This window comes from Dendropsophus ebraccatus, chromosome 2 (genome assembly GCF_027789765.1).
Source record: "Dendropsophus ebraccatus isolate aDenEbr1 chromosome 2, aDenEbr1.pat, whole genome shotgun sequence".
NCBI classification, from domain to species: Eukaryota; Metazoa; Chordata; class Amphibia; order Anura; family Hylidae; genus Dendropsophus; species Dendropsophus ebraccatus.
Window position 1 is genome coordinate 179,346,583 of NC_091455.1, and position 23,143 is coordinate 179,369,725.

The following is a 23,143-nucleotide window of genomic DNA, read 5'->3' on the forward strand; positions in this document are numbered from 1 at the left end:
TAGTCCTGTATATTACCCCACACCATGCTGGGAGATGTAGTTCTGTATATTACCCCACACCATGCTGGGAGATGTAGTCCTGAATATTACCCCACACTATGCTGGGAGATGTAGTCCTGTATATTACCCCACACTATGCTGGGAGATGTAGTCCTGTATGTTACCACACACCATGATGGGAGATGTAGTTCTACAGCCCACCCTATACACCAAGCTGGGGGATGTGGTCCTGCATATTACCACACAGCATGCTGGGAGAAGTAGTTCTACTGTATCACTGCCCTCCTATACTATGTCAACCTCTAATCCCTTGCAGAACTTCAATCCCCACTATGAACCATCAATAGGAAATGATGAGGGTTGTAGTTCTGCAACTTGAATGTCCTCAGGCTGTAAAACTACATCTCCCATCATGAACTGTTAGCAGGACATAGTGGGGGTTGTAGTTCTCTGGGGTAATCTCACCTGTCCTGGTTCCTGCTCTGTCCTCGGTCCTGTGTGTGCCCACCTTCCTCTTCTCTCTGGTCTGTGGGGGCACTAATGGTGATTGTAGGGGACAGGGACCCCGCAGAGACGGAGGCCGCAGGGGGACACAGAACGGGGCCGGGGGCCGCAGGGGGACATGGGATGGAGAAGGAGGCCGCAGGGGGACACGGGACGGAGACGGAGGCCGCAGGGGGACATGGGATGGAGACGGAGGCCGCAGGGGGACACAGAACGGGGCCGGGGGCCGCAGGGGGAACCAGAACGGGGACGGGGGCCGCAGGGGGACACAGGACGGAGACGGAGGCCGCAGGGTGACACAGGACAGGGTGGGAGCCGCAGGGGACGCTGAGGACAGGAGCTGCAGGACAGTGGAAGGAGGGGACGGGTGCCGCAGGGGACGCTGAGGACGGGAGCCGCAGGACAGGGGAAGGAGGGGACGGGTGCCGCAGGGGACGCTAAGGACGGGAGCCGCAGGACAGGGGAAGGAGGGGGCGGGTGCCGCAGGGGACGCTGAGGCTGGGAGCCGCAGGACAGAGGAAGAAGGGGGCGGGTTCCGCAGGGGACGCTGAGGATGGGGGCCGCAGGACAGGGGGAGGAGGGGGCGGGTGCCGCAGGGGACGCTGAGGACGGGGGCGGGTGCTGCACCCGGGAGGCCCGCTCGGTGGCCGGGTGCTGCGAGTGTCTTCTCAGGGGGCTCGGTCCATTACAGGATCGGGCACCGGGCCCCCTGATAAGGCGGGCCCCGTAGCAACGGCTACGGCTGCTACGGCGGTAGCTCCGCCACTAATAGAGCCGTTTAATAGCCCCAGTAAACAAGTGCCAATCTAGAAGATCGGTGCTCATTTACAATACTGATCGGGCCTTGATCGCCCATGTAATAGTACCCTAAGGGCTGCCTGTGACCTAAGTGCTGTCTGTGAAGCAGTGCAGGTGTAATGAGATCAGAGAGGAAGAAGGAGGTCGCTCAGCTGCTGTGCTGTGTGTAAGAGAGATGAGTATAGTCTCCTATACTGTCTCAACCAGAGATGTCAGCAGAGAGCACTGTGTCAGGCTAAAAATAAAACAATACTTCCTGCAGGACATACAGCAGCTGATAAGTATGGGAAGACTTGAGATTTTTAAATAGAAAGAAATTACAAATCTTTCTAACTTTCTGACACCAGTTGATTTAAAAGAAAAATATTTTCCTTGGACAACCAAGGAAATGTTTGTATGTTTGAAATATATTTCATTTAACATAATGTATAAGTGTAGACCTAGTTTTCTTTGCCACACAACCCCTTTAAGTATTAAGTAAATTGTTAATGGAAATACAGTTTCAGTACACTAAATGGATGCCACCTGCCTAATAAATTGAGTACATGTTGCACAATGCAGAATTGTCTCTGGAGTGTAGTTAAATGGGCCACTTAGATGCCTAGTGTGACACAAAATGGGATAGAAGTGTAAGAGGATGTAAAGGATTTTCAGTAAAAATTCTATACTAACTAAGCTTACTCTGACCATTAGGGAAGCTCTTAATGTTATCCTGTACACAGTGTCATAGCATTGTAAAATGGGTTCAAAAGTCCACAAGGGTGTAAGATCACCTAAAGAGGGGAATTATGCAAACTATACAAACAATAGGAGAGCAGCCTGGATTGAGTGTACGGTTGTAGTTTGATTTATACAATTTATCTCTATTTACAATTTATTTTAAGGCTTTAGTTGTCCACAATGAAGGGCGAGAGTCAGAAAAGTTACAAAATAAAATTTATGCTTAAAGGGATACTTTAAGGGATACTCCGGCCCAGGGGTATTTTTCAGTTATGGCTGGGGATGGGGTGGTTATGGACGGCAGAGGTCACTTACCTACCCCATTCCAGCGCTGGGTCCCGGATCACGCCGCCCGGTACACCCGTTCCGCGGCCGCCTCCTGGTGTGAGCTGTGCATGAGACGTGACGTCTCAAGGCAGCTCAGCCATTCAGCGGCCGAGGCGGGACTTTGCTACAGCTGCAGAATGGCTGGGCTGCCTTGAGACGTCACGTCTCATGCGGCAGTTTACACCAGGAAGCATCCACGGGACGGTGTAGCGGGCACCGCGATCTGGGACCCGGCACTGGAACAGGGTAGGTAATTGACCTCCTCCATCCATAACCAACCCATCCCTGGCCATAACTGAAAAATACCCCCGGGTTGGAGTACCCCTTTAAAAGTGAAGAACACATACCTAAAAAAACCAACAAACGTTATACACACGATAAAGACTCTTGATGATTTCTGTGTAGCATGGTGAATGAACTGTGAAGGTATGGGACTGTTGGTAAGATGAGACATTTACATAGTACAATGAATAATAAAACAATTTTTTTTATCAAGTTATTATTACTGACTACGTCCTTTGATAACCAACAAATGCATTGTCTTATAGCTGTTTAAGCTGAAAAAAAAGGATATGCTACAAAATACATAACTCATACTAGTTAGAGGAACATGGCAATGATTGGATGAAGGATTAAACAGATGCAGAAGTGCAGATCCCTGCAGTTAACCCTATAGATGCTGCGGTCAGTGAGGTTGCAGCATCTGCAGGGAAGAACAGAGGGAGAATTCTCCCTCTATTCAACGTGGGGGCTACCATTGCACCATCCTGATTGTATCTATGACAACCAGAGGCCTCTGTGAGGCCTCCAGTGTCATAGCTACGGAAGCTGATCAGGCTCAACTCTAAAGCAGAGTCTGATCAGCTGTGCCTGTGACAGGCACAATACAATTCAGTGCAGATTATCAGGCAATCAGATATTGAAGTCCTCATGGTGGGACAGTAAAAAAAAGTAAATGTAAAAAAACAAATAAATAAAGTGAAATACACACATAATCCCAATATCTCCCAATGCAAATAATAAATGTCGAAAACAGAAGAAAAGGAGGCACACATATTTAGTATCGTTGCGTGTGGAAAATACAGGCAATACATTTATGACCGAAGAAAATTAAAAGTTAGATGGGGCATTAAATGGGGGCATTTTTCCGCAAGAAAACTGTACAGATCGGCCAAAATTTACCACTATCCTACAGTAGAATATGTCACGAAAAAAAAAAGAGTAATAACATAAGCTACATAACAAAAACTAAGTATTTTTTATATTAGGCAGGATTTATTTTATATTAGGCAGGATTTTTTTTGTATCATAACAAGTACAAAGCAAGAACTAAACACGAATGCCTGCTGCCTTCATACTGGGCATCTCATACTCTCATGTTTGTCCTTTCCTCTATATCTTGGAACCAGCTCCCTACACTTTTGCAATTACTCTATAGGTAGGAGTCCTTCATTGTTTTTTCCAACCAATAGAAATGGGGATGAGACTGACTCAAAGACCCAAAGGAAGCCACATGTCCTGCCTCTGTAAAACGTCCAGCCTTGACCGGTAGAGAATATTATGAGCACGAATGAACAATATTTCTATACTGTACATTCATCGTAAATAAATATATTCTTTTCTGACAGCTACACCTGAAGAAGACAGAAAGGGAAAAAATAACAAACCGAAGCACCAATAGACAAACATTGTCTTCCTGCATTTTTATCACCGAGAACACGTAAAGTCGTTTTTTCATCCTTAACCTGACACTTTGCACAATATGCTCTGTGGCTTTGAGAAAACATTATTTCATGTTCTTAGCCTAATCAGTCTTGTCTGCCATCTCGGAGAACAGGGAGGTTCATTGTTATATGCAGCTGTCATTTGTTCCATCTCCCTGCTCTCTCTGCCTTCAATATCTTGGTGGTATTTAGTGAAAGTAATTTTCAGTTAGAAATCTTCTGCCCTTTTCAGTAAGTGCAAGTTTTAGCACTTCATCAATGGCCAAAGGATTCGGAGCTATCTGGGATGTATCAGAACAGTTGATAAAACCTCAGAGAGCAGCCTATGATAGTACATCTCATCATAAATAAAAAAAATAAAAAAAAATAAAAAAAAAACAGCAGAAAGGGCCTTTGTCAGTGTTTATCTGTAACGCTTTTATTCTCTGCCCTTGATTTCCTCTTCAGAAAATTGATGCACCCTTAAATTGAAGCAGGAGGCTTGACAGGTGATGGTTAGTGTGATAACTGCTCAGATTTCATCAGGCACTGTTTTTCTCGTGGTGCAATTGTAGGAACTTTCAGCTAGATTACCTGTCATCCACTACATCAGATAAAAGAGGGAGAGTTGAAAGATGCAGTTTTGCCACCGTATGCCTCATAGGAAATAAAAAGCGCAGGTGAGGTAACAGCCGCACTACCTGCACCACAATTATATTTTAATCAGGGGCTTCTGTCAGCTGTGTCACAACTAACATTGACAGTCATTGAGTAAAACCAGTGTTGCATTTACATATTTTACATGGATAGACAATGGAATTAAAAAGCTACGAATCTCGCGCATTTACGGCTGGTTGGAAAGTAAAAAAAAAATTTAAGAGGTTATTCACACAGGCGGCATTGTTTGAGTTTTCACGGGATGCGATGGCTAAATAGAAGTATAAATATAAGTAAATCAATTCAAAATGTTGTCTGTAATGTAGTGAATTTATTTTATTTCTGTTTTTGCCATGCAGCTAAATTTACACTGATACTAGAGTTTTAAAGGGGTTCTGTGGGCAGGGATGTTTTTTTCTGTTTCTGGGGCTGTTGGAAAATATAACAACGAAGGATATATACCTGGCCCATTTTCCCAAGACTCCTTTCCATCTTCTTTGTAATTTATTGTCTACTTAGCATAGGAACCACAAAAGAGAGCACAGCAGGGCAAGGAGGCTAAGCAAAATGGCAGTGGCCGGGGAATGAGACAAGTAGGTATACTTTTTAGGTATTCTCCCAGAAGCCTTTTAATTATTTTAAATCAACTGGTGCCAGAAAGTGCCAGAGATTTGTAGTTTAAATTTATTTAAAAATGTCAAGTCTTCCAGTACTTACTAGCTACTGTAAGTCTTACGGGAAGTGGCATTCTTTCCAGTCTGGGGGTTTGCTACTAGTCTAAAAAGTTTTTGTCAGAGACAGAGGTGGCAGCAGAGAGCACTGTGTCAGATTGGAGAGGATACACCACTTCCTGCAGGAAATACAGCAGCTGATAAGTACTGGAAGACTTGACATTTTTTAATAGTCGTAAATTACAAATGTCTGGCACTTGCTGGGACGGCTGATTTCAAAGAAAAAAAAAATGGTGAACAAACCCTTTAACTTAAGGCATTTGGGCCACAATGCTAAATCTCTATTATGGTCCCAAAAACCATCAATTTTATACATTCAGATTAGTTTCTGTTTCGTTTAGTCTCTGCCACTATATATTGCATGTCAGGAAGTTTAGCAGCAATGTTTTATGAATTGCTCCGCTAACTAATTTGCTGGGTGTTCTGCATCCGGCCCAAGCATTCAGTGTTCTGCAAAGGAGAGATAAATGTGCCTGAGCGGTAATGCCAGAGTATGCCTCACTGCTTAGTAAATGCAGGAACAGGGACTACTGTCTTGCTCTTGTGCATACATAATATAGGCAATTGTAGGATATTTCAGAATCTGTATTAGGATCCTAATCCAAAATGAACTACTACTGGTATACTCATGTGAGGTTTCAGGGCTTTCGTACAACTGCTGTCTTTGTTCTCCCAGGTACTTTGCAATGATAAAATATCTTAATGTTAAAGTGAAGGTACATGGCTTTGTTTTATTTTTTTTCAATAACAGACCGGCACCAGCATGGGGATGCCAGCGGTCCTTCTTTTGAACCGTTCTATTCCCGAGCACCGGCGCACTCCAGAGCACTGGGGGAAGGCCAACAGCCCACAATGTGACGATCCCCCCTCCCCTCTGTGAGGGGGTTTCGTCATACTGGGGGCCGGTGGACCCCCCCAGTGCTTTGTGTCGGGCCGGTGCTCGGGAATGGACCAGCAGCATGCGCAGGACCAATAGTTCTTTGCAAAGTATCTAAATCAAGTATATATTAGCTTACCGGACCACCACTGAATGCCGAAGTTCTATAGGCTCCATTATAATTCAGTAGACTGCAGTTACAGCGGAGATGAAGATGAATGGAGCTGCTGAGCACTTCTGCCTCTTCATTCTAAAAATTGTTGGCGGTCTCAGCACCCGGGCTCTGACCAATACAAATTTCTGACATATCACTATGACATGTCAGAAGTTTTTACAAATTACAATTATTTTTTAAGTTGGTGATACATGTTAAAGTAATGCCAGGATCCATGGTTTGGCAGCAGAACATTGCCCCAGGCATTTCAATATATTCACTGGCCTGTCCTATTCCCATAGTGCCTCCTGGTGCCATCTTTTTCCCAGGTAAGAAACACTTATGCATCTGAGCGTCCACATGATGTAAAGGAAAATGGGATCCATCAAACCTGTCAACCTTCTTCCACTTCTTCATAGTCCAGGTCTGATGCTCATCAGTGTTGAGAGAACGTTCATTAACGTTCTCTGAACCCAAACACTCAGCATTTGATTTCCCATGGCTCCAGAAGTTAGATGCCATCCTAGGGAGTTCTGGAAAGCATGGATACAGCCAAAGGCTGGGTTCACACTACGTATATTTCAGTCAGTATTGTGGTCCTCATATTGCAACCAAAACCAGGAGTGGATTGAAAACAAAGAAAGGCTCTGTTCACACAATGTTGAAATTGAGTGGATGGCCGCCATTTAATAGCAAATATTTGCTGTTATTTTAAAACAACGGCTGTTATATTGGAATAATGGCCGTTATTTACTGTTATATGGCGGCCATCCACTCATCTGTGTTTTTAATCCACTCCTGGTTTTGGTTGCAATACTGACTGAAATATACTGACTGAAATATACGTAGTGTGAACGCAGCCCCCGGCTGTATACATTTTTTCCTGGCAGCCCTGGGACGGCATCCAACTTCTACAGCCATGGGAAATCAAATGGCGAGTGTTTGGGTTCGGAGAATGTAGCTGAACCCAAACTCACAGGTCCACATGCAGCCCTATAAACATCAAGGTATCTTTTCTTGGCCGCTCTTAGTAGGCAATAATCACTACATACCAGTAATAACCCATGGACATGCTATTTCTTGGTTGTCTAGCCATCACAATTTGAATCTTGACAAGGTTGTTTAGATCTTTATGGCTGTCTATTTCCTTGCTTCCAAAACATCAACTTAGAGAGCTGACTGTTCAGTGATCTATCTGACCCCTTAACAGGTACCTTTGCAGACCCCAATAGAAGGCCTGCTGGAGGTTAAGAACACTAGTATACAAAGAGTCCTAAAGTGTGAACAAACGAGTATTTGTTCTTCAATAACAGAGATGTAACTGAACAAAAAGCAAGAACAAAGTAAGGAGATTAAGAAATTACAGCTTATGACTGGTGGCATTATTAAACGGTTCCCTACCTGACATAAGCATGCCCATAAGCCATCATCTACAAGAGTTCAGTTGTGCAGTATAACAAGAATCCAGATTGAAGAAGATACAACCACTTTGCTCACGATTGGTTCTAAACTTAGATATTTGACTTCTACTAGGCAAAGCATTCCAAAGGCAATGATCTTATACAGTATGTCTGTGTCCCCATTAAGTAGTTAAAGTAGAATTGCTCTCCTGTGACCAATTCAATTAGAGAACTACTGTTCTGCATATTCTTCATCTTAAGGTCACGCTGAAGGCAGGTTTCCATATGTGAAGTCATTGCTGATTCACACTTAAGGCTAGGCCTACACAACAACCTGTGGCCAAATAACATAAAGGTGCCCATACACTTTCAGTTGCTGTAGGCCGCACTTTGCTCATATATCCTCTATGAACAGAGAAAATCTTGTAGGAGAGTTGAGAGGCTGCCATACATGTTACACAATTGTTAAAGCCCACCTAATTCAGCAGGTTTGGACGACTTTTGTCTAAAGCATATGGGCACCTTTAGATTTCTAAATTGTCCTTCTACATCAAAGATACAACAATGCATGATAATAGTCACTACCATTGGTTATGATTGTAGGGCAACATTGTGATCTTATAGACTGTGGAGCCCTTCTTTCCACTGCTTCTGGATTGGTAGGGGTTTGAACATCCAAACCCTTAGTGATCAATGTCTCTGGGAAAGTTTCAAGGACACTTTAAAGCGACTCTGTATCCACCAACTCACCCCAACAAACTGCTAGTACAATCCGTTTGATAAGAGTAAAGCCTTACCAGTTGTTTCTTTTAAAATGTGCCTGGTGCCTTGGTTAAAGTAATAAAAATATTGTAATCTGCAGCGCTATGTCATACTGGTGTGGCCTAGAGTGTCTGTGCCCCAGGTCTGCAATGCCTCTTCTTTTTTCTTCCCCACCCCTTCTCATCATTAGGAACACCCCCAGTCAGGATTTCTATTCATTGCTCATCTAAACAGTGCACCTGTGTCACTATGGCACATGTGCACTGTTTAGATAAGTGATGAAAAGAAATCCTGCCTGGGGGTGTTCCTAATGATGAGAAGGGGTGGGGAAGAAAAAAGAAGAGGCATTGCAGACCTGGGGCACAGACACTCTAGGCCACACCAGTATGACATAGCGCTGCAGATTACAATATTTTTATTACTTTAACCAAGGCACCAGGCACATTTTAAAAGAAACAACTGGTAAGGTTTTACTCTCATCAAACAGATTGTACTAGCAGTTTGTTGGGGTGAGTTGGTGGATACAGAGTCGATTTAAATAATACTTCTCTTATGGAACAAGAATATACAGACCATTGAAAGTACTGTAGGATTATTTTGTAGGTGTAAGGTACCAGTGGCCTTTGTACCATGTTGAACTATTTAATAAAATATGTCATGTATTTTTACTTTACAATAAGGATTGTCTTACATAGAGAATAAGGAACGCCAATAGCTCTATATGTCAGAAAACATAAGCATGTTTTCTCTATGGCCTGACTGATTTTTGAGTTGCAGATAAGAATATATGATATGGTATCAGGGTCAGAAGTTTTTCTCCTTTTTGTACCTGATTTAGTTTGAATTCTTGTCAAAGTGAAATGTCTTTTTTTTTTCATTCCATGGCTTATTGTGATATGGCCCTTCCTTAGTTTCAGTGCAACCTGATAAACCTATGAATGTCCCAGTACATTATGTTTTGGAATAGACACCTGCAGGTTGTGTAAAAAGATCTGAAGTAACTCAATTCTTAGAAATGAAGTTGGGCTCCTACAAACTTCTGTGATTTCTGGGTCTGGAAATCGTATAAATGTTCAATGGAACGCTGGAAAATTGAAGTATGGTATAAAGTGCTGCATAAGGATTTAGAGGCTTCACTGATAATTGTTCGTCAGTACTGTAAGGTAAAATGAGAACAAGTAGGGGTCAGCATTCATGGGTCAAGTGCCTCTTTCTTCAGTGAAGACATCTTGAAGACAAGAAAAAAGCTGTACATAATATAGTATTAATAAAAACTTATTGAATTTATATATTCTGACAATTTAAATCCTATTTTTTCTACTCTTTGTAATTTGCGGTACGTTCAATGTGTCAGTATAAAGAAAGCTGATTTAACTAGAAGCCCTGCCAATACGGACATAAAATATAGCTAACTGAGAACAGAGTGCGGTGATGTCAATGACCAGGCCAGGTTGTGGATGGTCCATGGAATATGTTTTTGTGACATTTCCCTAAAGAAAATAGAAGTTGTTAAAAAGATTTTCCAAAATATTGCCTTTTTTCTAATAGCGTTAATCGTGTCACCCACTTTGTGTGTGGTAACTAGAGATGACCGAACCGGCCAAGGTTCGGGTTCGTATGAACCTGAACTCTCGGCTTCTGATTCCCGCTGTCTGCCTGCTCCGTGGAGAGGGTGGATACAGCCTAAGGACGGCCTGGAAAACTGGGATACAGCTTATGGCTATGGCTGTATCCCAGTTTTCCAGGCGGTCCTCAAGCTGTATCCACCCTCTCCACGGAGCTGGCAGACAGCGGGAATCAGACGCAAAGAGTTCAGGTTCATACAAACCCGAACCTCGGCTAGTTTGCTCATCTCTAGTGGTAACGCAGCTTAGTTCCTTTGAAGTGAATGGAGCTAAGTTGTAATACCACACACAACCAAGTGTGGCACTGTTTTTGGATAAAAATGCTTTTCTAATTTCTACAGAATGGGAGAGGTTCTCCAGATAGGAGTGAGAAGATAATAATGTTGGATGGAAGTTTTTGATCTTTGGCTGTTGGAACATACAGATGGTAGATTGGGTGGAGATGTATGATGGTGCAGCATTGTGGAGAGCTTTGTGACTAGTGGGAGGTTTGTAAAATAAAATTCTACAAGAAACAGGTAACCAGTGTAGTAAACGACAGAAAGCAAAATGGTTAGTATAACTGCTAGACAGAAAGCTCAACCAGTCTTCTTCATTCTTGATGGTTGAAGCAGATCCGGCCTTTGGAATGTCATTTGCTAATGAAAAGTGATGAGCAAACTTACCGCCCCCGTTCATCCAAACCCAAACACTTAAAACTTGACTTCTGGTGGCTGGAAAAGTTGGATGCAGCCCTAGAGAGTTCTGGAAAACATGGATACAGCCATAGGCTGTATCCATGTTTTCCTTTCAGCCCTAGTGCTGCATCTAACTTCTCTAGCCACTGGGAGTCAAATGGAAAATGTTTGTTAACTTTACTCATCACTAGTAATGAATTATTGAGATCAAGTTATGAAATCACTTTCTAATGGAATTTCTAATGGAAGGAAGCTACAGGTATCTAGTATCAGCTTCCCTGAATATTATCTTCTCCATCGGAAGGATCATACATATTAATAGCTGTAAATCCATCACACATGGTGATACATACTTACCAACACCTGAACCCAAATCATAGCCTATTTCAAATTTTCAAAAACTCTGTTCCTTTTGTAACCACACAGCAAAGTTCCATAAAGACAGGACACATTGTAGGCACCTGATGATCAGTTGTTGTCGCTTGACACATGCTTTGACTGCTGCTAAGCATCAGCTATGGGGAATTCCAGTAGATAATTTATTATACAGAAAGAGCATCAACGCATCAAACGAAGGACAGAAGGCACACTATACCCATTAACACCAGTATATAATTTCCTAAAAAATGCATATATATATATATATATATATATATATATATATATATATATATATATTACTGAACACAAATGATGACAGGTTTGTTGGTGTGACACATACGTTACAATATACCAAATGAATTGTATCAGTCAGTGGATATTATATAATTATAATATTATTATTATTATTTTGGGATAGAGATAAAGAATTATAAAGTAGAAAGCAGTATATTAATAAACATTGCTTTACTAACACAATAAATAAATTAGTAGATAAAATAATCGAAAATCTCGTGCCTCTATTTAAAAATATACAATAAGCGCTAGTCAGAGGACTAATTTTTTTTTTTTAACTTCTACTAACTTCTTTTGAAATAAGTGGTTGTTGGAAATGTTCTGTAAAGGTTAAAATAATTTACAAATAATTCTTCCTTAAAGTGGAAGAAATACAAAGAGCTGGAAAAAATACACATCCTAAAAATATGTGAATGTAAAAGAAAAATAGAAATGTGGCTAAGACTAGAAGAGAGAACAAACATATCCTATTTTTATTGTATTGCTATTTCCTTGCAACATAGTAGAAAAGCGCATTTCTATTTGTGTTGTCTAAAAGCTTATTATTAATAGTAATTGTTTCGCTTTTCACAGTCATGCAGAATTTATCTTACAGGGGAGGGGGGGGGGGGGAGAAAAAAAAATAAAAAAAAGTATTCCGCCTTTTAAATCATCCTTTATGCCACAGAGTTAAATGATCTGAATGGATTTCTTTTTTTTTCAGAATAGAGATGAGTCTGCTTCTTTTAATATACCTTTAGAAATATTTTATTTCTTCATGATGACAGAAGCACTCACTGACAACTATTAATACATTATAAACACCCCATCAGAGTTATATAAAAACATGTCAGTTTTAAAGGGAACATCTTTGACAGCAAATTTTCTGATTGTGAAACAGCTGTGCCTCCAGTACAATGCATTAAGTAGTTTATTCCTTTTAGATAGTTAAATTGTGCATGAAATGTTGCTGGCGCAAGGGCTCCAAATCTGGCCTGATTAGCGAACATCTGTTACATTGGAAAAATTCATGTCTCCCCTAATTAGCTGTCAGCCTGATGTACATCAGCCTTGATGGTGAGGGATCCGCTGCTGTTTAAGTCAAACAGGTTTCTCTCCTATCCCATCACCTGCCCTTAAATCTCTTATTCTTCTATGTCGCTGTAATTAGAGATTGCTGGAAATACAATAGGGCAAGTTATGGTCAGTTTTTTTTTGTTTTTTTTTTAGTCCCATCTGTGCATTTTTTTTTTTTATATCTTTGCCATCGCATTCAGAAGGGTCCAAGTAACAGTCTTGATAACAGATCCGTTTGATAATCCTTTAATCCGCGCTCTCACATTTACAGACTTCCGTAACTCTTGAATTGGCACTTAGTGATTGAAAGGAAATCTATCCCTGGCTAAATGTGCTGTCTCATTTTAGGAAGGGCCATAGCGTTTGCTAAATATAACGGGAGGCATCAAGCTTTAGTCATGTCAAATGACACTATTATCTTGTATTGACGGAGATGTCACCACTGATCAATGAGCGGATGGACTCCTTGGAATTATGCAAGTGGAAGTGTGGTTCTGTAGAAGAGTGAATTTCTTAAAAAAAAAAAAAAAAATACAAGTGTCTTAAAGTGTCACTGTCGTGATTTTTTTTTTGTTGCAGAAATCAATAGTCCAGGCGATTTTAAGAAACTTTGTAATTGGGTTTATTATCCGAAAAATGCATTTTTATCATGAAAAAGCAGTTTGAAGCTCTCCCCCCTGTCTTCATTGTTCTCCTATGGAGAGAGCTAAAGAAAAGACCAAAACAGGACAACAAAGAGTTAATCTACAAATCCCTCACGGGATATCTCCTGTGACAGTCACCAGTGACCTGTCTGAGCTCAGATTACAGCTGTCACCCAGCTCCGTGCCTGTAATCCTCTGTTATCTGCTTTCTGCTGCCGGCTAACTCCCTCCTTCCTCCTCCCCCCTCCCCTCTCCCTAGAGCAGACAGGGTACGTCTCCTGCAACAAGTGACAATTTTCAGATTTTTCAGAGTGGATGAAAAAGAGGAAGGAGGGGGGGACCTGGGAAAAGGCTTTTTACATGCAGATAATGGCAGATTTGGCTAATAAACCCAATTACAAAGTTTCTTAAAATCGCCTGGACTATTGATTTCTGCAAATCGCACAAAAGTAGCTGCGTTTTTGTGGTGTTAAATTCTCCTGTGAAAATCAAAACGTGCATGTAAAAATCGCACCAAAATCGCACCAAACACGCAGCGAGAATACACATACATTGACTACTTTATAGCAATCAGTATCACTGTGGATTTATGTGCAAGAAACTCGCAGTGATAAATACGCAGCGATGTGGTACCTGTTAGGGACCCCCGTAATAACAAAAATACGTAATTGTAATATATAACTGTACTTAATAAACCAAAAAATTATTATTGTGTAAAGTAAACCACACACACACACACACACACACACACACACACACACACACACACACACTACCCCACCTGACCCCTGTCCCTCCCCATAGACTATCCTACCTGACCCCCATCCCTCCCCATACACTACCCTACCTGACCCCCATCCCTCCCCATACACTACCACACCTGACCCCTATCCCTCCCCATACACTTCCCTACCTGACCCTTTCACATACACTACCCCACCCAACCCCCATCCCCCCACACTACCTTACTTGACCCCCATCCCCACAAACACTACCCTTCACAGCTATTGTGCTGGGTGACGTCACAGTAGCTGGGTCCGGGCAGTACGTGGGGTGGGGAATACGTGGGGTTGGGCCGCACTGTACTGCCACTGGACTGCCTTGGAGCTTGCTTGCGGCTGCACACTCTTCTGTATGCAGCAACATGTTGGCCGTGTGTCAGCGACTATGGCTACGCGTGTCAGTGCTGACACATGTGTCATAGGTTCGCCATCAAGGGTCTAGGGAATATATTAGGTATGCCTAAAAGGGGTCTTATAACACATTCCAGTAACACAATTTATTCAATATTGTGTATTCTACACCAACTTTATATGGTCCTAACTAGTGTTGAGCACCATTTGGTTCCCAGGTAAAGGGGACCATACACCTTCACTAACTGACAGCCAAACGATCGTTTTACCTATTAAATTTTTCATACAAATATTTTCACTCCCATTAGAACTTTGGCGGGATGCAGTTAATTGCTAGCAAATACCGCTGGAGTTCTGATGTGTCTTGAAGAAACCTATTACATTTTCTTTTGTTCAGATTTTTGTATATTTTGTTTAAACACCCCTTCAAAGGCAAAAATCGAAATGAAAAATGTTATAGGTTAATCAGGCACCCTCTGATCTGTGGAGCGGGAGCCAACTGGTTAAAAGCTTGAGTCTTCCATTGATTTCAATGGGGTCCGTTACTCAAGTCGCGTAATTAGCGCTCAAGCATTTTAAGGGAACCATTCATAAAGATTTAGGGTTTTAACAATAATGATGTCTTGAAGAATTCTGCAGCGTTTATTCTTTTCTGCATAAATCAACACTAACTAGTCACATGGGAGGAGTCTCTGCTACAAACAGTCACGGTTCCCGTCCTGTAGTCACAGCCTCTGGGCTGTAATAACTTTCCTCCTCGCTGGGCGTGATTTATTGGCCAGGAGCCTGCTACATCATCCAGAAGGGGAATAACAGCAAGGAGGGGAGTGAGTACAGCTCGGGAGCCATGACTAGTTGAGGGATAGACGCCGCCCACATGACTAGTTAGAGCTGATTTGCACACAGTGCAGTAAGGAATAAAACTACATTTTTGGGGAGATGGAGGCAATGGCAAATGAGCAGTTTATATGGTAGGAAATGCTGCAGCATGCTTCATAACATCATTACTGTATGCTTACGATTGGTTCCCTTTAAGTGCTCACTCAACAGTAGTCCTAACATATTTTCCAGCACAATACAGAGATCATCATTACGTACATCCTTTCTAATATATTGTGGAGTGTGGGAGGAAAACCACACAAACACAGTGAGAACATACCAACTCTATACAGATGTTTTTCTCCGTTGAATATGAACCCTACATTGGTAGCCACTAAACCCACAAACCTGTATCATCAGTAGAGGTTCCATAGATATCTTCTTGTTAGAATTATAAGATCAATGATACAGTCTTTATTGCGCACACCAAGTAACACCTTGTTTATAGGATAAAAACATGCATACAACTCAAGGAATTCAAGGTTTGCAGTTGTAGCTGGACTGGATAGTTGCACTACAAGAAGAGTCCATGTAGTCCCTGTTCTATAATGTGTATTGCTACTACACATCAGATCCCAAGGGAATAAAAAGAAAGAAAAAAAAGGAGGAAAGATGACTATAAGGGTGCGTTCACACCTACAGGATCTGCAGCAGATCTGCAGCAGATTTGATGCTGTGTTCAGTTATTTAAAGGAAATCTGCTGCAGAAAATCAGCTGCAGATCCTGTAGGTGTGAACGCACCATAAAGAAGATTTTCCAGAAATCACCACCATTTTTAATATGTTTCATTTTCCAGATAAACTATAAAGAAATGTTGTGGCTGCCTTACAGCTTGGGTTTACACAAAGGGGGAAATTTATCAAACTGGTGTAAAGTAGAATTGTCTTAGTTGCCCCCAGCAACCAATCAGATTCCACTTTTCATTCCTCACAGATTCTTTGAAAAATGAAAGGTGAAATCTGATTGGTTGCTAGGGGCAACTGAGACAATTCTACTTTACACCAGTTTGATAAAGTGGCAATGTGCACACAGCGTTATTTTTTTAGAAAATAACGGGTGCTGATTTTAATGAAATCAGCGTTATTTTCTGCAGTGCCATCCACTGTGTGCCGACGTCGTTATTTTAATGTCCGTTTTTTAGAATGGGCGTTAAAATAATGAACATACCTATCATTTCCCAACGGTTCCAAAGTGTTCCTTTTGGTATTGGTTGCAGGGAAATGCCGAACGCTACCCAGCGTTTGCCAGATAATTAACGGACAGTGTTATACATTGTGTGAACATAGCCAGTGATAGAATTAGACTAAGAATATCAGACCATATCTAAACTGGCTAGTATTACATTTTCTTGTGATACAAAAATTATTCTGATCATTATGTCTAGGATTGTAGTGTATAATGTGTGAAATAAAGAAAACTTATGAGAATGGAAGAACAATTTTAAAAAGACCCTGCCAAGCATACAGGGTTTTTTCCCCAGAAATGGGACAATGCTGGTCCCTTCTGGCAGCCAGATGTTACTAGGAGGCAGTCCAAACTGTCCAGGCTTGTTTGAGCAAAAAAGTAGCAAAAATGTTCCATCAGTGAGACCTTAGAACTTCCTAATGGATGATAACTAGGGATGAGCGAATCGTCTGAGGTTCGGGTTCGTATGAACCTGAACTGTCAGCTTCTGATTCCCGCTGTCTGCCCGCTCCGTGAACAGGGTGGATACAGTCTAAGGACCGCCTAGAAATCTGGTATACAGCCTATGGCTATGGCTGTATCCCAGTTTTCCAGGCGGTCCTCAAGGTTGTATCCACCCTCTCCATGGAGCGGGCAGACAGCGGGATTCAGAAGCCAAGAGTTCAGGTTCATACGAACCCAAAACCTCGGCCGGTTCGCTCATCCCTAATGATAACCCTGGGAACATGGTAAATCTGCCTGAGAGAATTCATCTTTCTACATAAACCCAACATTAAGGGGTTATCCAGTGCTACAAAAACATGGCCACTATCTTCCAGAGACAGCCCCACTCTTGTCTTCAGCTTGGGCGGGGTTTTTGCAGTTCCATTGAAGTGAATGGAGCTTAATTGCAAACCACCCCTGAACTGGAGACAAGAGTCGTGTTGTCTCTGAAAGAAAGTGGCCATGTTTTTGTAGCGCTGGATAACCCCTTTAGGCTTAATCTTTCATTCCATGTACAAGCTTACTGACTTGCCTGCATAGCCTCCTGCATGGTGGAGGATTATTTATAATGAGGCTCTTACACATTTTCCCCCACTCATTGCATTTCATTTTCATTACAACAATCGTCAACTATGTCAGCTATGTGTGACTTCTAATAATTATATAATATGTATATTATTAGATTATAGGAAAAAGAAAGAACAAAAGAAACAAAAAATTCTGCAAATTATGTTAAAAGGGTACTTTGGCCCAAAAAAGTCAGATGAGCTATCTATGGAGTTTTCCTAGATTGGGAGCGGAGCTTTAGTTACAGGTTGTCACCCTACACAGTGAATGGAGAAAAACGTCTTCCATCACTGTTTACTATGTATTGGGGGCGCTAAACAGCCGATGAGTGTCAGCACCCCATTGAATAGTGACTGATGAGCTATCCGTAGGATGGCTCATCAATCTATTTTGTCCCGGAAAACTCCTTTAAAACATAAACTTCCATCATTTCCTTATACTGCTCGCTTTAGCGGTGGACTACAGAGTTGCAGGAAGTTTTTAAATGTACCCTGCCATAAAATGACAGGTATCCTTTAGGCTATGTTCCAACAATGGCCGCTTCATTCCAAATAACAGCCGTTACTTCATAACAACGGCCGTCATTTGTACAATAACAGCCGTGATTTGGAAATAACCGCCATTATTTGGACTCAAAGGGCCAAAAAAAGACATAGAAATAAAGCCTTAAAGTGGTTTCTGGGACCTAAACACTAATGTTTATCCATAATAAGAGCCGACAACTTATCCTTGTAGGAGATGATAAAGGTGACAGACCCTTAGTGGTTTCTATGGCCTAACCGCAGATGATCTAGCTGTAGGATGAACCATCAATGATTGATTAGTGGTATCTGAGTGGTAGCTGAGCTATAAGACCGGACGTTGGTGCCTATATGGAATAGATAGTGTGCTAAAAGGGGTTATCCAGTGCTAAAAAAATGGTCACTTTTCTCCCTCTCTTGTCTCCAGTTCAGGTATGGTATGCAATTAAAGGGGTACTCCAGCGGGGCAGCACTTTTTCGCTGAGACCGGGGAGGAGGTGGCTGAGGGAAAAGATGTCCACTCACCTCCCCAGTTCCGGTGCCCGGTTCCCGGCCGCTTCCTGGTGTCTGACGCGGGCCCGAGACATGACGTCTCAGGTCCGCTCAGCCACTCAGTGACAGAGGTGGGATCTGAGCAGACTTGAAACGGATCCCGCCTCCTTCACTGACTGGCTGAGCGGACCTGAGACATCACCTGGAACCGGGGAGGTGAGTGGACGTCTTTTCCCTCAGCCACCTCGTCCCCGGTCCCAGTGAAAAAGTGCCCCCCGCTGGAGTACCCCTTTAAGTTCCATTTACTTCAATGGAACTGAGTTCCAAACCCCACCCAATCTGAAGACAAGAGAGGGGAAAAAGTGGCCATGTTTTTGTATCTCTGGATAACCCCTTTAAGGAAAACTGTGAACCCTCATTTTGCTTGTCAGTGGGATCTTAGGGGTCAGGCCTTTACTATCAACCACGTGAATGTATCACCTACAGTTTTTTATACTGATTAGAGCCAGGTACTGAAACATATTCTTCTGCTTCTGATGGTCATTTTCTTGATTACATTTTTAGTACGTTATTATAGGGGCAGCCCTCATGTCTGAACTGCTGTTAACAGCGATTAGAGATATACTTTACAACAAGCCCCATAGACATAGGCATTATAGACTGGAGGGGGCCCTGTTGACTTCTTTAGGAGAGTTTTCTAGATATACTGTGTGACCTCTGCAGAGGGAAGAGGGGTTAGAGCTTTGGACATGACTTATTGTGAAAGGTCTGATTCTCGCTTTTCACTGTAATCCTCTATGGAATGATAAGAAGGAGTATGTTATAAAGTATGTCATACAATGTCAGACTGTTATTGTGCTTAGTGGCCAGAATGGAAACTGCAAGATGTCAGGATTATTTTATAATATAGATAGTAAAATGAAACATGAGACAACTCATCACCAAAAAGTCTTAAAAATCATATTTAGCATGTTGGAAACAATAGGTGATTTTCTGATCACACATTCCCTTTAAATCTTGGAAAACACCTTTTCTACAGTGGGGCAAATTTATCTATACTTTATTTCTTGCAATTTGGGACATCTTGTTGCAGACAAACCTGCACCATAGTTATGTGTTTGAGACACTGTTTAATTTAATGGGGGTATGAATGAATGGGGGAGGGGTGCTGTTTAGCTAGAAGGAGACCAGGTTTAAATTACAAATTAACCAAAATATTGGAGTGGAAAGTTGCTGTAAATTAAGGCAATCAATGATTTGTATAAAGTTTAAAGGTATACCGAATTGAGAGTAGCTTCACACGTACCGGATTTTCATTCCACTGCGGATATGTAAGCCGGCCCCTTTAACCGCCCGCAGCCCCCAGCCCAGAGCATATATTACCTGCCGTGCACTGATTCTCTGATAGGAAGCAAGGGGAGCCGGAAGCCTCACACACAGTCACGGTGTCGAGCAGCTAATGTATGCTTCGGGCTGGGGGCTGTGGGCGATGGGTGGCAGAGGGTTAAAGGAGCTGGGTCACATACTGGCAGTGGAATGAAAATTCCGCTGTGGGTATGTGACCCATTCAACTTCACACTACCAGGATCCGCAGTGGATTTCGCTGCAAACTCGCAGCGTGAAATCCGCTGCGGATCCGGTACGTGTGAAGCTACCCTTAACATACATCACTAACATCATTAGCTTTTATCAAAAATGTGAAGCCTAATCTACGTTTACACTTTCTATGTTACTAATAGAGTCACACCTGCATTTACCAAAAATAGTTGTTCCAGGGTTTCAGGCTTTCTTTTCCCTGGAGGCTTTCCCTTCAGGCTTTCTTTTCCCTGGAGCACACCTTCAGTTATCTGCTCCATCCTTTATCTAGATCCCGTAGGTCAAGGCAAAATGGCTTATTGGGTTTTTGATACCACCCACAGCAGTTGCCCAATTGCTCTCCGCCCCAGCTACCTGCTTGACTTTTTTTTAATAATTCGCAATAATCCATAATCTGAAGTGGTGGTCGACCAATGCTCACTTTACAGCTGTTGTAAAATGGCAAATCTCAGCATCTCTATAATTTGTTCTCTAAGACTTCAGTATAAATTCACTTAACTTTCTTCGGGAAATGAAGAATTTAAAAAAAACCATTGACTAATATAGCCAGATCCGATCAGTCCCATCATTGACAATTAGTCATATCCAATATTCACTCAGTGACACACATGATCAGCTAATGAGTATTAAGCAGACGCCTTCCCTTTGACACATCACAATACATGAGCTGTCATTTCCTTGTGCAGCCAATTATAACAATATTCCTATCTTTACTAAAGAGCAGAATTACACACCAGCCCATCAACTACAAAGCAGAAACTGAGTGAGGAATGACAGCGCAGTATATAAATACACACAGATTTGTTGTGTCTACTGACATCCCAAAGGGTGATTCAACATATTCTGAAGCATCTACTGGGGGCTGGGCGCAGCCGCTCTGCTGGGATTGCCCACTGATAATAGTCAGGTCAGTCATGTGACATATTATAATTTCAGTGATATGACACTTGTACTCATTATCTCTACAATGAGATAGTAGTTGGTAAGAAATTTACCACCATGTAATAAGCGGCACTACAGCGTAATTCTGTCTTTCCTAAGATAGCTCAAGTTAGCATCCAGCAGAGAGGTGAACTTGTAAAATTTGCCACCCGCAGCTACTGTCTATCCATCTCTGCCTTTGACTCCCTCTGCGATTCTTTTCCTCTCGTCAGTTTTCCTGATACAAAACAGAAGAGTCTGTTTTTAATTTTCGGAGCTATAAATAAAAAATACGCATAACCAAAATATTTACACTTGTCATCTGTCTATTTATAAATATACTGTATATTATATGTATGTAAATATAAAATAAAAAAATAAAAAAATAATATATATATAAAAAATGTAAGTAAAATTAAAATAATAATAAAAAAAAAATAATATCGTTGCTTTCACGAAATAAGCAGCTATTTGTTCACTCCGAGAATGTCACATCAATTGTAAAGCCATCAGCCTCCAAAGCGCGTCGGTGATTGCTTCATATTTACTGTTAGTCCAGCAATGGAGATGGCACTTTTAAAGTCCTTGGACAGACTAGTGAGTGTGACATTTAAAGTGTTGATTTTTGCAGCACTTATGTTAATTGTTGTAATTTTCCTGATGAACCACTATTCTGGTTGCCTGATGCAGCCAAGATAGTTTTACATTTTCTATGCAGGCCTCTTTGCCATTTGGTCGTTGTAGTGTCAGCTTCAAGTGTACTGAAAGCACACAAAATTGCAAGCAAATTGCATCAGATTGCCAACATTGTGAAAAGGTAAATTGCTTGCAAATCTATTTAAACCACTGCCCTATTTTCATCAGCTTCAGTACTTGGTATTCATGATTGCTTAATTGGCGACCTTTCCTATTGTGTAGTGCTTTATGGTGTAATGGAAAGCGATCTTTACCAAACCAATTACCCTTTTTTCTCAGCACTGCATTATCGCTTTGATTGCAACTGCCAGTCCTTTGTAAATGAACTTTCTGATTTCAATGATGTTTTTTAGAATGTAAGATAGAAAGAAGTGGCATTCATAGCGTGTGTGTTATGCTCTGTTCTCAAATCTAGTCCCTTTTTTTGAATATTTTTTTTTATTGTAGGTGCCATTGTCTGAGAAAAATGGACTAAAGGGTTACATAGTATCTACAAATATCCACGTAACTATTATTAATATTGTAATGTCTGCTATTGTAGCGAAGCTCAATTAGAAAAAGATAGGAGAAATATTTTGTCAACTTGTCAACTGCACGGGAAATGTTTCTGATGTTTTTTTTGCTTTACATAAACACTATATAAAAGCACTTTGAAAGAAAAAATATATATATGTATATGTATATTATTGCACTTGGGCTGGGTTGACAAGCATATTATATGGCAAAATTGCCTATGTTCTATTGTGAATTGTCATGGCCCTAAGAAGCTATTATTGGTACTGGGGAAACAATTCATATATAGCGTATACAATGCAAATGACGTTCAAGGTCTGAAGTGTGTAATCAGTTTCTCTGCATAAAATCTGCTCCCATTGCTGTGGTTATGCCGCTGAGGATTTTGTTGTGGATTTTATGCTGAGGATTTTGTTGTGGATTGTATGTTGAGGATTTTGTTGTGGATTGTATGTTGAGGATTTTGTTGTGGATTTTATCCTGAGGATTTTGTTGTAGATTTTATGCTGAGGAATTTGTTGTGGATTTTATGGTGTGGATTTTATTCTGTGTTCAATGGCTGAAAGAAGAATTATGAAGAATATTTAAAGTGTCACTGTCGTGAATTTTTTTTTTTTAAGAAATCAATAGTCCAGGCGATTTTAAGAAACTTTGTAATTGGGTTTATTAGCCGAAAAATGCATTTTTATCATGAAAAAGCAGTTTGAAGCTCTCCCCCCTGTCTTCATTGTTCTCCTATGGAGAGAGCTAAATTAAAGACCAAAACAGGACAACAAAGAGTTAATCTACAAATACCTCACCCTCTATCTCCTCTGACAGTCAGCACTGACCTCTCTGAGCTCTGAT